General features: G+C 37.7%; 1 pseudogene; it reads left to right on the top strand.

Moving 5' to 3' along the window:
- Window positions 1–9,906: 9,906 nt before the first annotated feature.
- On the top strand, window positions 9,907–14,801 carry LOC102491592 (NADH-ubiquinone oxidoreductase 75 kDa subunit, mitochondrial-like; annotated as a pseudogene).
- Window positions 14,802–16,994: the final 2,193 nt, after the last annotated feature.

The raw sequence follows: 16,994 nt of genomic DNA, 5'->3' as shown, positions 1-16,994 counted from the left end.
GCTGCAATCCCTTTTCCTCCATTCTCCTCTCGGGATCTTGGGCACGCACGCTCACATGCCCAGCGTGAGTTATTAAGCCACCAGGTCTGGAACTTGAACTGCAGTTGACTACATGGGAGTCCAGTGACATAGCCATTACGCTAACTGCTGGTACCATATTTTAGTTCTATTTAAAAATGTTTAAGAAACTTCCATACTGGTGGAGGTAACATTCTGTATTTCCATCAATAGTGTTAAAACAGTTTACAGGTTTCAATTTTTCTCTGTGTCTGTCTTTTCTTTTTTTATGAACAAAATCTTTACTCAGTTCATTCTAAAAAAGACACTGACAAAATAAATTTCTGTTGCAATTTCACATGTACCAAAACTGAAAGTGATATTTATAATAATGGCTTACAAATTAATAAAAAACCCTACAATTACATGAAAGATTATAAATATTTTTCACACTACTAAGAGCTTTCCCTTACGCAAAGTACTCTTTTCATGACTGAAATATTAACAAATACACACTATTGTGAGCTCTTTCAGAGTATATCATAACAATTTTTATTTGTTTTCTTCTTGTAAACTGTTGATCATTAATACTCTTTTTATCTTTCTTTTTGTCCTACAACCACCATCCACACACCACTGTCTACCAACTAACCCCACCCGTTACCTGCATCCACTTCAATTCTGTCCATCATCATATCTTCAGATCTCTCAACCACTACCATAAAATGGAGTCACGCAATACGAACTGACTGAGGAACACAATGTGTATCCTTTAAAGTCTGGCTCACTCCACTCAGCATTAAATCCTCTATATTCGTCCATTTTGAGTTGACTTATAGGATCTCATTGCTTCTTAAAGATGTGTAATAATCCATTGTGCATATATGCCACAGTTTTTCAATGCAATCATCAGTTTTGGGGCACTTCGGTTGGTCTCAAGTTTTAGAAAAGCATTGTGGGAAACCAGCAGTTAGCATAATGGCTATGTTGCTGGACTCCCACGTAGTCGACCATGGTTCGCGTCCCGGACCCGGTGGCTTAAAACTCACGCCGGGCGCATGTGCATGCGTGCCCAAGATCCTGAGAGGAGAATGGAGGAGAAGGGATTGTGGAGTGACCATCCCCCCTGGGGGGTGATTTCTCGCTTTCTGTCTCTATGTCTCTGTCTGTCTGGCGAGCGCACGTGCCCTATAGCAAAAACCTCTCAAAAAAAAAAAAAAAGAAAAGAAAAGCATTGTGTATGCCCACAATCTTGAAATAGAGACAAATGGAGGAAAAGGGATTACAGCATGACTATTTCCTGTGTGGGAGTGCTTTATCACTTTCTCTTTTTCTTTCTTCGCTGTTCTCTAGTGAAGACATGCTCCCTCTGACAAAAGAAGAAAATAAGAAAGAAAGAAACAAATTGCATAAAAAAGAATTTATATTTCACCTAGATGTAATTTGGAATTGAAGATTTGATAGTTCTTAGTATTTTAAAAATAATTCACTATTGCCGTGGTTTGAATGTGTTTTGTCTCCATCCAAACCCATGTTGATGTCCACCAGTGCTGAGACGTAGGACTTAATGGAAATGTCATCATTAGCGGTACCCCACTCACAGATGGAGAAACGGCATTCAAGTGAAACTGGGTTAATTCTTCTGGGAGTGATTAGTTACCATGGGAGTATGTTGTTAGGTAAGAGCAAGCTCAGAGCCAGAAGATGGCATAGTGATTAAAGCTTTGGATTCCCACATGCCTGAGATTGATTCTCGAATGTGGAGACTTGAAAGTCATATCAGGTGTGTGTGTATATGTGTGTGTGTGTGTGTGTGTGTGTGTGTGTGTGTGTGTGTGCTCAAAATCCTGAGAAGAAAATGAAGGGGAAAGGCTTGCAGTGTGGCCATTTTCCCTTGGGGGGGGAGGTGATTTCTCAATCTCTCTTTCTCTGTCTCTTCAGTGACTACACATGCTCTATAGCAAAAACCTCTCTTAAATAAAAGAGAGAGAGATCAGCAGATAACGTAATGGTTATGTTGCTGTACTCCCAAGTTGTCAACCATGGTTCAAGTCCAGGACCCAACAGCTTAAAAGTGTGCATAAGAGCCCAAGATCCCAAGAGGAGAATTGAGGAGAAGGGATCGTGGTCTGGTCATCTCCCCCTCTCCCCAAGGGGATGATTTCTCACTTTCTGTCTCTCTGTCTCTGTGGTGAGAATATGTGCCCTATAGCAAAAATTGATTAAAGAAAATAATAAAGAGTGAGCTCACCCTCATCTTCACATGAGCCCACTTGGCCTGCTTTTCTGTCATGAAGTGAAGCAACACAACTATGCCTGTTACTTTATGTATTATTCGTGGTTGCTTTCACAAAATAATGACAAAGTTGAGTAGTCCTGACAAAGACTGGCCTGCAAAGCTTAAAATACTGGCCCATTGCTGAAAAGCCTATTGATTCTACATTAAAAGAATATTGTAATAAAATCATTTTAGTTATGACTTTGTAAATTTTAGATTTTTTTTTTTTTGGAGAAATTTTTGCTATAGGGCACATGTACTCTCTAGAAAGACAGAAAGAGACAGAGAGACAGAAAGTGAGAAATCATTCCCCCAGGGGGGATGGCCATACTGCAATCCCTTCTCCATTCTCCTCTCGGGATCTTGGGCACACAATCCCTTTTCCTCCATTCTCCTCTTGGATCTTGGCATGCATGCATACATGCCTGGCGTGAGTTTAAGCCACTGGGTCTGGGACTCGAACCATAGCTAACTACATGGAAGTCCAGCAACATAGTCATTATGCCAACTGCTGGTCGCTAAGTTTTAGATTTTAATGTATCACATGATTGTATCATGAGTCAAAGAGCTATCTGTGAGAATTAACGATGTATACTTCAGGGAAATAATGTTCTTATGTCACTTTTAGGATGAATAACTATTTATGTAATATTACCATCAAATACATCATTTTAAATATATTCCCACCAGGCAAGGCCAGCCAGGCTGACAAATAGGAAGAAAAGCTATATCTGGACTCAGAGTTTATAGTTCATGGATAGAAATTTTCCCTTTATTTTCATAGACTTCTGCAAATCGTATGAACACTTGCTCTTAAAGTTCTCAAAATAAGTGGTCTTCCTTCTAGTCAGAGCTGACTATGGTTGGCTGTGGGGACACGTTTAAGAGAGAGAGTCTGAGGTGTGGGGACATGTGCTGAGCAAACACCCCATGCTCTTTTGGGGTTTGGCAGATCTTTGTAACTTGTCTTTCCTTAACCTTGGTGGCAGACAGAGCAAGGGTGGAAATTACTAGGGGCGTTCCAACAGACACATCTGATGGACTTCAAGAAACATCTTGACCCCAATTAGTAAAGTCCAATCCCTGCTCTGTATCTGAAAAGTTCTTTAGCCTACTCTGGGTGTGGTGGTGCACTCCTTATGGAGAAGTTCTTTAGCTCCTTCCCCATACCTAACAGCTAGTTCTCTGCATTAGAAAGGAAGATGAGATTTACTCTAGATGGGATTACCACCAAGGGATACACCTTGCCTTGGGTGTGACTAATCCCTTATAGATTTGTTAACTGCTTCTCATTGTCTGTAACCTGGCAACTAATCCATGAAGTGTCATGAAACTTACATGTGTAAGGTCTCCTTGTACTATAAATAAAGACGTCCAGTTCATCTGGGCGGCACAGGTTGCTTGGGCTACCTAGGCTCAGGCTGCCTGTGTCCATTTCCACTCTATCCTTTTGTCTCATCTTTTCTGCTTCTTCCATAATAGCGCCAAGCCCTGGGGCGGACGCCGACAGTTGGCTATGATAATAAAACTCTAGTTACAAGAGAATGTCTTTGGAACTTATTTTTTAAATTATTGCACCTTTTATGATCAAATAAAATGGATTTTGCAATCTCAGATCTCACTGCTCATCTTTGGCCTGTATTAACTCCAAAGTATAGTTTTTCCAAAATATATTTAGCAATATGTAATGATAATACCGATTTTCTGTATATGTGTTAGACTATTCCATTGTTTTAAAAGAAATCTTATGTTGCACTCATATTTCATATTTATTTCAGATTTTGTCCCCACCCCTACTTTTCATTGTCGTGATCAGATACAAATCCACCATAAGTGATCTTGGAGATAATTCTAGTGACAGATACATTGGTAAATTCAAGCATGTTTTTTCCTCCTGTTTCTTGAGCCAATATTCTCGCACCAAGCTGAATTATCTAATTTACTTTTTTCTTCAGATTAGTTCATTTCCATAAGATTTTCCTTTCCACAATAAGATTAGGGCTCTAATAAACTGATTGTCCCTAATTACCCAGTAATTCTCATGGTTTAGATTATCTGTGACAAATGTAAGTTAAAGTAAAATTTCTGCGATATATATGATCACTTTAGAAACAGAAGACACTTAAATAGGGGGACTATCCTGCTACAAAACATGTACAAGTTTGTCAAACCTGGGGGGAAATTAAGAGAGAAGGAATTATACTAAATAGCAGGAAAAGATGAAGGTTTATAGCACTGAGCGCATTTGCATGTGTGCCCAAGATCCTGGGAGGAGAATTGAGAAGGGATTAAAGCATGGCCATCCCCCCAAGGGGGTGGTTTCTCACTTTCCCTCTGACTGTCTCTGTCTCTCTCCAATGAGTGCATGTACCCCAAAGCAAAAACCTCTAAAAAAATAAATAATAGCACATTCGCTGTATACAACATAATATTTGTTTTTTGAGAGGTTTTTGTTATAGGGCGTGTGCGCTAGCCAGACAGACAGAGAGAGACAGAGAGACAGAAAGCGAGAAATCACCCCCCGGGGGGATGGCCACGCCACAATCCCTTCTCCTCCATTCTCCTCTCGGGATATTGGGGCACGCACACACACGTGCCCGGTGTGAGTTTAAGCCACCTGGTCCAGGACTCGAACCGTGGTCGACTACATGGGAGTCCAGAGACATAGTCATTATGCTAACTGCTGGTCCCCCAACATAATATTGACGTATGAAATTAATTCAGTAATTATTAACAGTTATTAGTTTCATTTGTTTACATTAATAATTTATTTTGTGTACAGTTGGAACAATTTAGTTTAATCAGTAAACATTCATTGAATATTTTTGCAATATTTTATAGTTTTTTAAAATAAAGAAAATCTAGCTTTGTAAAAGCATCTATTATTTTCTATAATTGTTACAGTAAATAACATAAAGACGAAGTAGAGTACTGAGAAGGTCCAGAGGAAATTACATCTACTGAAGGGTGATGGAATGACATCCTGTACCAAGTTATATTTAAACTGTGATATGAAGAATGGGTAGCTCTCTGAAAACTAAGTTGGAGACAAAATAGATAGAGAGGCTCTACAAAATGAAAGCAAAATTTGCTTTTTAAGATTACGGCGTGAGTTAAGTAAGATTAAATAGTTTGTTTTAACTAAAATATAAGTTAAAATTATAAAAATATAATGAAGAGTCACAATGAAGCATGCCTTCAATGCCAGAAAAGTGTTTTTTTTTTTTTCTTAATGTGTTATGAAGTATGGAATCACTGCAGTATTTTTAAACCAAATAATATGGAATCACTGCAGTATTTTTAAACCAAATAATATATGACAAGAATTTTTAAATGATCAGATATAGGTAGATGCATTATTTCAGTAGAAGTTAAAATTCCATTTATTGCTTTAATATACCTGCTTTTAGTTTGTTTTGGGAACACGATCATGGTGAAGGATGCTGGTTTGAAATGACTGTAAAAGAACTCTAGATCAGGAAAGTGAGAAATAAAGTATTTCTGGGCTATCACCAGTTCTAAAATTTTATGCACTATAATAATACAATAGAATAAATAACAGCACTTCTTGTGCTCCATAAATGGGTCCATACTTCTGCACTTCATAAACTGGTCCATATCTCCGTGCCATAACCAACCAAGTGGCATATGTTCTGAAATTGCTCATCCAAAGGGAAAATAAAAGTAATAATGGAAGCAATTGAGTAGAAAACAGGGTTTAAGACTTCAAACATGTTTAAAGTTCAAATAAATTTACTCATTGTAAGTCCATTGATAGCTTTAATAAACTATCTTAGTCATTGAATGCAATAGCTAGTTATGACACTCACAGTTATGAAAGGTACTGTATTTTAACATAAAATTTATTTATTACAAACATATGGAATCTTACAACTCTTATTTATATACAGCTCTAAAGTGCATTGTTTCTCAGTTCTTTTATTCCCTGTATATTAAATTATAGAGAATGCTTAAAGAGAAGTGTAGAGAGAGGGATATTATCTTACAGTATTTACTTCTTTCCAGATAGCAAGTTCCCAATGTATTACATCGTGGATCCAAGATTTCCTGGAGATTATGACTTTTAAGATGCCCTTTATTCAAATACTAAAATTTCATTAGTGGATACATTTCTTTGGTATATTGTCAACAGAATCAAATTGAGAAAGTTTTTTTTTTGTGTGTGTGTGTGTGTGTGTGTGTGTATGAAGAAGACATGTTTTATGTCCAGTCACCATCAGAGAGAAGAACCTACATTTTGGATAACATAATGTAGCATCTCTGGAATCCCATTTTCTCCTTTTAGCCAATTGTCTTAAATGATTTGAGAAAATAAGTCTTTCATGCTTTCTTAATGGGATCTATGTATGCATTAGATCATGCCCTAAAATAAAGAAATCAGGTAGTTTACATGCATGTCAGGGTCTTACTTCTTGCTTGTGCAGGATTTTTAATTTTTGTAGGAGTTGAGTAACTGATGTATTCTCAGGTCTTTAATGGGTATGCACACAACCCAAGAATGTGCCAGAGTTTTGAAAATTCCATCAACCTCCTCTTCCCCAAATCTTCCTTTTGAATTGGTTTATTTATATTTTAATTTACTAGAGCATACATGTGCTCACTGGAGAAAAGCAGAGAAAGAGTAAAAGATAAAGGGAAAACAAGAAAGCACACCCAAAGTGGATGACCATGATTCAGTCCCTTCTCTTCCATTCTTCTTTTGTAGTTTTGGGCACACATGCACATGTACCTGGCATGTTTTACAACCTACCGTGTCTGGGACTCAAAACACACATTTGTCCATGAGGGATTCAGCTGCCTTAACCACCATGTCACCAAATGGTTTCTTTCCTTTTGAATTTTTATTTTGAATCATATTTGTACACACTCTTTTTGAAATCTTACACAACTTCTAAGCTGAAAAATTGCTCTTAATTATTTTTGATAAAAGCTTGAAGACAGGATGCAAGCCAAGGAAAAAGATCCATTATATTAAATACAGGCAATGTCCTGTGAGGTGGAGGTTTTGTAGGGAGCTTCCAAAGAGGTCAAATGGTAAAACAGTGCTCTCTAAACCCCCTCCAGTGACTGGATGACCACTGCTACTATGGTTATTTGTCTGCTAGCTTTCAAGGCTCTCTCACAGAGCCTGGGAAAGAAGCAGTTCAAGTAACAATGCTAGAAATCTTGCTGTTCTAGCCAAGGCATGGTTGTTTTCCTAAAATAATCTTTGGACCGTGACAAGTTTTTGGTTAATTTCCAGTAGTCTTCGAAAGCTGATGTTCTGACAAGTTTGTCAGTAATTGAGTGGCTTTTATATAAGAGCAGTTTACAGTGGTCCTCCCTCCACCATTTTGCAAGGCCTGCCTCTCAACCCTCAATGTTATAAGGAAGCTAGAAAAGGATTTGAAACCTTTGCCTTGTAATAAAATATGATCTTTCTTTTTAGGAAAAAAAATGTAAAGTTGAAATAAAAGTTGATAGAAGAAGGAGAATTGTCTTTACAATTACCAAATAAAATATAAAAATATAAATAACAATCCAATGGGATTTCTATAGCAGTAAATTTGACTCAGTTTTTGTTTAAACAAAATATATGTGAAAAAGAAAAATATGCATGACTCACTCTAACCATTAAATAAAATAAGATATTATACAAGAATATAACAACTCTGATGGATGCTCCAGAAATGACTGAGCTTGTTTTTAAGTCACCATTCTTAACATTTTCCAAAAATACTAGCAATGAAATAAAAACAAAACAACAGCAACAACAAGAAAACAGAACATTGAGTAAGGAAACACATTTAAATTGACTGCAGGCAATAACCAATGTATTTAGATTATTGCTATTCAATGCTCTAAAGGGAGACACAAATACACATGACTTGATGTAGCTTTGTGCTAATCAGCAGAAGGACCGAGCAATGATACACACAGTCTTTCTCTAGACAGTCAAGGAGAGTCTTGTTTGGGTGAACCCAGATGCACTATGGACCTAGATTCAAAAGAGAGAGGAAGAGCTCTAATTGTTCTTCATTTTTAATGACACAAATATACAGGTAGACTTGCATTAGAGTAACACAGAATTCTAGCCCAGAACCCAGACAGAGCTATTCAGATGAGGGTTGAAAAATGCCAAAACATTTTTTGAAGTTGTTGGATGAATTCTGATGAAGCCCTTCTGATTTTATTGGTTACCCTCAAAGGAAAGAAAAGTCAACAGCCTAGGCAGCTTGTTAACAGGAAAATCAGAAAAGTCACCCTGAGTCAGTAGCAGGTCAGCTCACCTCCCTAGAGTGATAGAGTTTCTCATGTAGAAAATGTAAAAGAATGGGGTTTAAAACTTCTTAGATAAAAAGTAGCATAACAATGATTTGTCTTCATACAAAATAAGCTTATTAAAATTAAATAAATAAAAAAGTTCTGTGCATATTCAGAAGAAAAATGTCAACTGTTTATTTCGTTCTAAACACACCATTTTAGTGTTTTTACATGTTTTCACAAATCAACAACTCCCAGAACTGTGTCCCATTCTTTTTTTTTTTTTTTTAATTTAAGGTTTTTGTCACAGGGGTGATGGCCCAAGGGGGATGATCATGCTGCCATTCCTTCTCCATCATTCTCCTCTTAGGATTTTGGAAATGCATGTGCCAAGTATAATTTTCAAGCTGCTGGGTCCAGGATTCCAAATATGGTTAGCCATGTAGGAATCTTGTGCCTTAACCACCACACTATCTGTTAGCCCAATTGAAATTTTAATACAGATAATAAAACAGAGATATGAGGATGTTGTATTGTTGAAAATCATACCCTACTTAGTAAGAAGGAGAGGATTCAGGGGGTCAGACAGTGGTGCAGTGGTAAAGCAATGCTTGGTGAAGCTGATCGATATGATAATATTCTGTGTTTATATCCATAGGCCTCCTTGAGCAGAGGGGTGTATGGGTGCCCATGATCAACTGCTGAATGACACTGGAGATAGATCATGGTATAGGAAGTCTATTAGGTTGAGCTATCTCTCTCTTTCTCTCTGTCTTTATTTCTCTTCCTCATAAAAGAGAAGTCATTTTAAAATAATACACAAAAATAAATTTGAAAGACAAGCTATGTAATAGTTTCTGTTTGTTTCTCTTTGGAGGAGATATTTTTATTATGTACGTTGATGTATACAGAGACAAGAAAAAAAGTTGCATTTTAACATTTCTTATATTTATCTAGAATTGTAGCTTTACAAACAAAAGTGGTTTTTGTTGCAAAGTCTGAAAATTTCTCATGATGTATCTTCACATTTTCGGTGACTTTCTTTTATCAGCTATCCCAGAAAATTCCAACTCAATTCCTTATGACTAATACTAATAGATCATGTCCCACACTGATTACAAAGATGATATTTGAAAAGGATAAAACAATATTCACCCTAAAATTGCCATAAAATATATATAATAATTCAAAATATAAATTTAAATTACTGAAGAAGAATATAACAAGTCATTAGAGAAATTAAACCAAAGCTTATGGAACCTAGTGAAGAATAGATTTTTTTTTTGGGGGGGGGGTGAGGGGGGAGCTGGTTGGCGTGGTCCAGACACTTCATCATAGTAGCCTGACCACCTCTGAGGAGAAGTATTATGCTGAGAAAACCGTCATGAAGGGCCTTAGTAGGTTTTTCTAAGCCTCCTGAAGAATCTGCTCAAACAAGTGCCACAGCAGCAAGCAATTTGACTGAAACATTTGTTGATTGTCAATCTGTCACGGTGGAACCAGGAACTACTGTCCTGAAAGCCTGTATGAAAGTTGACATTCAGATCCCCCAATTCTGTTTTTTTATGAAACATTGTCTGTTGCCGGAAACTGAAGGACGTGCTTTGCTGAAACTGAGAAAGTTCCTAAGGTTGCTGCTGCTTGTGCCATGCCAGTAATGAAGGGATGGAATATTCTGACAAACTCAGAAAAATCTTAAAAATGCTAGGGAAAGTGGGATGGAGTTCTTACAAGCGAATCACCCACTGGACTCTCCAATATGTGACCAGGGAGGTAAATGTGGTCTCCAGGAGGAGTCCATGATGTTTGGAAGTGACAGAAGACAATATTAGGAGGGGGAATGTGCTGTGGGCGACTAGACTGTCGGTCCATTAGTAAAGACTGTTATGACTAGATGTACACAGGGTACTCACTGCATCCGGTTTACAAGTGAGAGTGCAGGGGTAGGTGATCTGGGAACAACAGGTAGAGGAAATTATACACAAGTTGGCACTTAAATTGAAAAAGCGTTCTTGTCTGACGTGTTGGAGAACATCAATGATACCTGCCCTGTAGTTGCCCTGGCATCTAAGCCTGATGCCTTTACTACCACAGCCTTGGAAAACAAGAAAGACAGAATTTATCTAAGAATGTGATTAGAAGTTATACTGTGTTTAGTGCCAGAACTAGAGAGGTGGTGAGGATTCTGCCATGGATGCAGGAAGACATCAATGAAGAGTGGATTTCTGATGAAACCAGATTTGCCTGTGATGGGATAAAATATGAAAGACTTACAGAGCCAATGGTCAGAAACAAAAAGGGACTTTTAGCCTGCATCTCCTGGGAGGATGCACTCTCTCATGTAGCTGGAATGTTGTGGAGTTTTCAAGGCAAGGGTGCAGCAGCAATTGGGGGTGGCTTGGTCAATGCTGAAGCCCTCGTAGCTCTGAAAGTTTAAGAGAGTGGGCTCTGATACCTTATGCACTGCAGAGGTCTTCCCCACTGCAGACTGGCACAATCTTGCCTTCCAAGTACTTCTTAATACTACACTTGCTGGTGTGGAACAGGCAGATGTCCTTCTGGTTGGTACAAATCCATCTTTTGAGACACCACTATTTAATGCTAGAATATGAAAGATCGGGCTTTATAATGATTTAAAAATAGCCCTTATAGGCAGTCCAGTGGACTTCACTTACAGATATGACCACCTGGGAGACTCTCTCAAAATTCTTTAAGATAGTGCTAAAGTTAGCCCTTCAATCAGCCAGGTCCTAAAAGGAAGCCAAAATAAATAAATACATACATAAATAAATAAAATAGTGGTTTTAGGGAATTCTGTGTCCCAAAGATGTGATAGAACAATATTCTTGCAGTTGTTTTAACATTGCACAGAAGTTTGGAAGACTAATGGTGTTACTCATGATTGGAAAGTTATGGATATTCTTCATAGGATTACTAGTCAAGTAGCTGCTTTGGGCCTTAGCTATAAACCTGGGGTGTAAGCAATTAGGATAAACCTTCCTAAAGTGCTGTTTCTCCTGGGAGCAAGTGGATTGCAAATCCCTCATGACGGGATTTGCCAAAGGATTGTTTCATTATTTACCAAGGCCATCATAGTGATGTAGCTCCCATTGCCGATGTTATTCTCCCAGAAGCTACTTACACAGAGAAGTCTGAATCTTATGTCAATCCTGAGGGCTGAGCTCAGCGGAGATACTTATGTCAATCCTGAGGGCTGAGCTCGGCAGGCTAAAGTGGAAGTGACATCTCCTGGTTTGGAAAGAGAAGACTGGAAAATTGGAAAATTGTGAGCGCCCTCTCTGAGACTGCAGGTATAACTCTTCCATATGATATTCTGGATCAAGTGAGGAATTGATTGGAAGAAACCTGTCCTAATCTTGTTCAAGGTGATAATGCTGAAGGAACTATTGACAATTACTTCCCGCAAGCAAATGAGCTCTCCAAGCTAGTGAACCAGCAAATTCTTGCTGACCCACTTGTTCCACCTCAGCTAACTATAAAAGACGTCTACATGACAGATTCAATCAGCAGAGCTCGCAGACAATGGCCAAGTGTGTCAAAGCTGTCACCGAGGGTGCTCAGGCAGTAAGGAACCATCCATATACTGAAACATCTCCTAGGAAGCCAGTTCTGCTAGAGACAGTTAATGGACAGTTATACTGGAGTAATCCCGAAGAGTTTATCTCTTTTTTTTTTTTTTGAGAGACTATTTTCTATAGGGCATGTGCATTTGCCAGAGAGACAGAAACAGAGTGAAAGAAAGTAAAAAATACCCTCCTAGGGGAGATGGCCACACTACAATCCCTTCTCCTCCATGCTCCTCTAGAGATTTTGGGCACTCACACCCATGTGCCTGGTATGAGTTTGAAGCCACTTTATTTGGGACTACAACCATAGTTGGCCATGTGGGAATCTAACTTCTTAACCACTATGTCCCCTGCTGGCCCCAAGAGTTTATATCTTTAAAAATAATTTAAATGATGCAATTTTTAAAGTTATACTTATTTGAAAATGACACTGCAGCTGTCAAAGAACTTTGCAGTTTCAAAAACACTTATGTATTGTTGTGACTATTAGTTTAATAAGACTGTATAGAGATGCTCTTTTGTGTAAAAGCATTGATAATCTCTGATGAATATAAAGAAAATCCTTAAAATATGAATAAAAAGAGTAGTTTTTCAAACTACTGAAATTCTCGGGTATATTACTCTAGCATAATCCAGTTTGTTATACCAGAAATAAAAAGAAAATATAAATAGAAGATGCAGAAGGCATACTTACTATAGATAGAGTTTTCAGCAAATTCATGGAAAAGTGCAGATTGTGAAAAACACTGTTCATTGATGTCAAAAAGCTTTTGCTCCAAAATAAACATGTACTTTAATTCCATTTTCCATGAACTTTTGATGTTCTCTTGTATATTCCAAAAGGAGAAAACAAACACAACAACAGTAAAGAATTAGTATACTTATGTTTTAAAGAACCATTTTTATTTAACCTTATTTATTTATTTATTTGACCAGAGAAGGGGAGAGAGAGAGAGAGGGAGAGAGAGAGAGAGTGAGAAAGCAAGCTGCCAGGTCTGGGACTCAAACCATGGTTAGACATGTGGGAGTCCTGTGCCCTTAACCACCAAGCCACCTGCCGGTCCCCCAAAATGAGTATATTTAAAATGTTTAAGAAAAATATTCTAAAATGAGAAGAAAAAGAAAGATGACTTGTTTACAGATCAAAAGGTACAGAAAAATTTGATGTATCATGTCAAAATTAAAATATATTCTTAGAAATCTTTCTGACTTAAAAGAGGAAAAACTTGGGCCCAGCAGTTAGCATAATGGCTATGTCGCTGGACTCCCACGTAGTTAACCATGGTTTGTGTCCCGGACCCGGTGGCTTAAAACTCACGCTGGGCACGTGTGTGTGCGTGCCCAAGATCCCGAGAGGAGAATGGAGGAGAAGGGATTGTGGCGTGACCATCCCCCCTGGGGGGTGATTTCTCCCTTTCTGTCTCTGTGTTTCTCTCTGTCTGGCGAGCGCACACGCCCTATAGCGAAAACCTCTCCCCCCTCCCCCCCCCGCAAAAAAAAAAGAGGAAAAACTTTTTAAAAGGCCAAAAATAAAAAAAGAAAAAAAGAAACAAGATATGCATCACTTATGAATAGAAAGAAATTAATTTTGGATAAAACATTTGTTAAAATGAGAGGGTCGGTCCCTCACCCAGTGATTAAATGCCATGCAAATGTTGCTGGATCCTTCGTGGTTGACCACTGTTTGAATCCTGAACCCAGGATCTGGAACAAGCACCAGGAAGGTGTTAACAAGTGCCAAAAACCCTGACAAAATAAAGTAATAGAGGAAAAAAGATTATGGCATCAACACGCCCCATTGAAGTGTGCTTTCTCTGTTTCTCTCTTTGGGAGCCCAGGTGCTCCTAAAGTGTTTAAGTGCCCTCTGGTACTTAAACAAAAACTGAGTTATTCACACAAGATGATTTCTTAATTCTCTTCCTACTCAGAAGAGCCATCATTTTGTATACACAGGACAAAGCCAATAAAAATGATGTCTACTGTTACTGACATATGCTCTTCCTGGAAACTTTTAAATGGCTTTGGTGTACCACCTACCAATCAGGAGAGACTTCTAAAGTTGAATTTGATTCTCTTCAGAAGACAAACCTGGATTTTTACAGACTTACAAGATCAGCCTCAGATCCTTAGAAAAAAACGTATATAGATACATGCATGCTTTTTTCTCAACAGAGGGAAATGTAGATTTATACATCATTAGTTTAGAGAAATCTGATAAAATTGGGAAGGTATTTATGTGACTATTTGAAGAGAAAGCCCCAAAGACAAGACATTAAGAAACATCAGCATTTTGAAATGTAAGAAAGGAAGGCATCAGTAACAAGGGCAAAAATTAATTAATTAATTAATTAAAATGCTGAAGGGGACATTAGAAAACGTTTTAAAAAGAGAAGGAAATGAAAAAAAGGGTAGTTGACATAGTTATGCAGTCTAAGGAGCATTAAGAAAGTTGAAGGCCAAGCACATGTGTTTGATATTTTCTCATGATTTATCTTGTATTGCTAGGGATTAATGCACTGAATAACACAGGTGAATTCAGGGCAGAAAGACAGAAAATGGGAGGTAATGGACAGAAAAAGAATTCTACAGGTTCTAATATTGTTATTTCCTCTTCTATTACAGACTGCCCCTGGGCTAATATTATTTCCAAACTATATTACTACCAGTTAACATGACATAATTTTTCAAACAAAAATAATGGAAAGAGATCTTTCCATCTGATAATAAGAATGCATTGCACTCTCCTAATTTGCTATGCTATTTGAGGAACTCATTTTCTGCTCTAAAAAGAAAATCTAAAAATAATGCAGGAAATAAAATTAGATTGTGATATGCATTGAGATCACTATAAAACACTTTTCTCATTCAGGTTGCTTCATACATGACAGATGTTTTGACAACCACACTTATTATCTCTGTGTGTGTTCCTCTCCACCATTCCCCCTTGCTAATGTCTGCTGACAGGCAGTGATAAGTGTTAGCAAACAGCTGCTTTGTTACTGAGTATCTATCCAGCAAGTCTCCTGCAGCCTCTTGCAAAACAAAAATCCTCTGTTGTATTGCTGAATAATTAATTAAAGATTGCTAAATTTGTTCTGCTGCTCTTACTGAAACTGAAAGGGCAACAACATAACTTGTAGAAATATTACACCAGAGCAATTGAGGGCCACGTGTAAATGAATGTTAACGGCAAGGTGTAAATTTCTCCTCTTGTCGGCTAGCTTATAGTAGGGAAAAAAAAGAAAATTGCTCTCCGATTTGATCATTGTCATGTAGGATTTATTAAACACTGATACAGTTTTATTGAGCTAGGGCTTCTCCAACCAAGTTTTATAAGCTCTGGAATTTAAGAGCTAGGGTTTTAAACCAGCCAATGTTGATAAAGTTGATTGTAAAACATTGGTACTTGAAAAAGAGAAATTAAAAATTGGAAAAGGGAAGGAAAGTAACACCAAGGGCAAAATAGGAAAAATAATAACCATTATTATGTAGCTCTATGATGATAAAACTGAGATAAAACAACAACTTCGAGTACAAAACAGTAAAGAAAAATGATGAATTGAGTCAAGCATAAAGTAAGGTATGAAAATTATATCTATGACTTGATATAAGGTTATTTGGTAAATAAGTAAAATTATATAATTAGTATTATATCAGAATTAATTTGAGAAAACTAAAACTTGCTTGCAATTATTATTTTTTTTTTGAGAGGTTTTTGCTATAGGGCACATGCGCTCGCCAGCCAGACAGAGAGAGACAGAGAGACAGAAAGCGAGAAATCACCCCCCAGGGGGGATGGCCACGCTGCAATCCTTTCTCCTCCAGTCTCCTCTCGGAATCTTGGGCACGCACGCACACGCGCCCGGCGTGAGTTTAAGCCACTGGGTCCGGGACGCAAACAGTGGTCGATTATGTGGGAGTCCATCGACATAGCCATTTGATCACCAGTGGTCAGGGATGACTATTTTATTGTTTCAGTGATTATTCTGTGAATAACGTCATACTCTTCTCTCTACAGATAGTTTAATGAATGTAGTAGAGATCAAATGGAAGTCTAAAATAAACCAAAGTGGTACTTAAAACAATAACCAACTTAGAAATCATACATTATTTCATCTACTGAATTGTTTACACAAATGAGAAGAAAGGAACTAGCCATTATGAACTGATGAGACAAGGAGAAATATGTAACATCCATTTTATCTTTTCTCTTTCTCACTCGTTGAGTATAGTTCCTATCATGACCACGTTCAATCTGAAGTGTCTTCCATAATTTTTATTTTTATTTATTATTTTTTAAAGAGATGTTTGCTATAGGGTGTGTACACTCACTAAGAGACAGGGAGAGAGAGAGAGTAAGAAATCGCCCTCCAATGAGGAATAGCTGTGCTACAATCCCTTTAATGATTTTTAAAAACTTTCTTTCAAAGAGCTCATGCAACCTTATATCCTTGGGTGAAGCTCAGCTCGTATCATTGCTTCGATGTCAACTTTTCCTGCCACTTGCAATGCTATATATTAGCACACATAAGATGTAATAGACTACCACACGAAGTCTCCACCCAGGTCATAAAAGGTTTCTGTGTCTGATACAGGCTGTTCTCAAATGCTTGTTAGTCTCAAGGCCTTCAATGTGACAGATCTCTACAGAAGATTCCTTCACTTTGTTCTTGTTCTACAAGATCATTGCTATGGTAGATTGCAACATGCCTGACTGTTAAACAAGAACCGTCATCGATTTTCTACATTCAAGGTCTTCAAACACTTTTAAATTTGGTTTCCAAGTCAGTCACTTGATATGGTCTTTTACTGGCAACGTTTGTAGTGGATTCTGTATTTTTTGTATTCTTAAGTGCTGTAAAGAAGAA

This window comes from Tupaia chinensis, unplaced genomic scaffold (assembly GCF_000334495.1).
Source record: "Tupaia chinensis unplaced genomic scaffold, TupChi_1.0 Scaffold144737_1, whole genome shotgun sequence".
In the NCBI taxonomy this organism is placed as follows: Eukaryota; Metazoa; Chordata; class Mammalia; order Scandentia; family Tupaiidae; genus Tupaia; species Tupaia belangeri.
The sequence above is the reverse complement of the archived record's forward strand: the minus strand, read 5'-3'. Positions and strand labels throughout refer to the sequence as shown.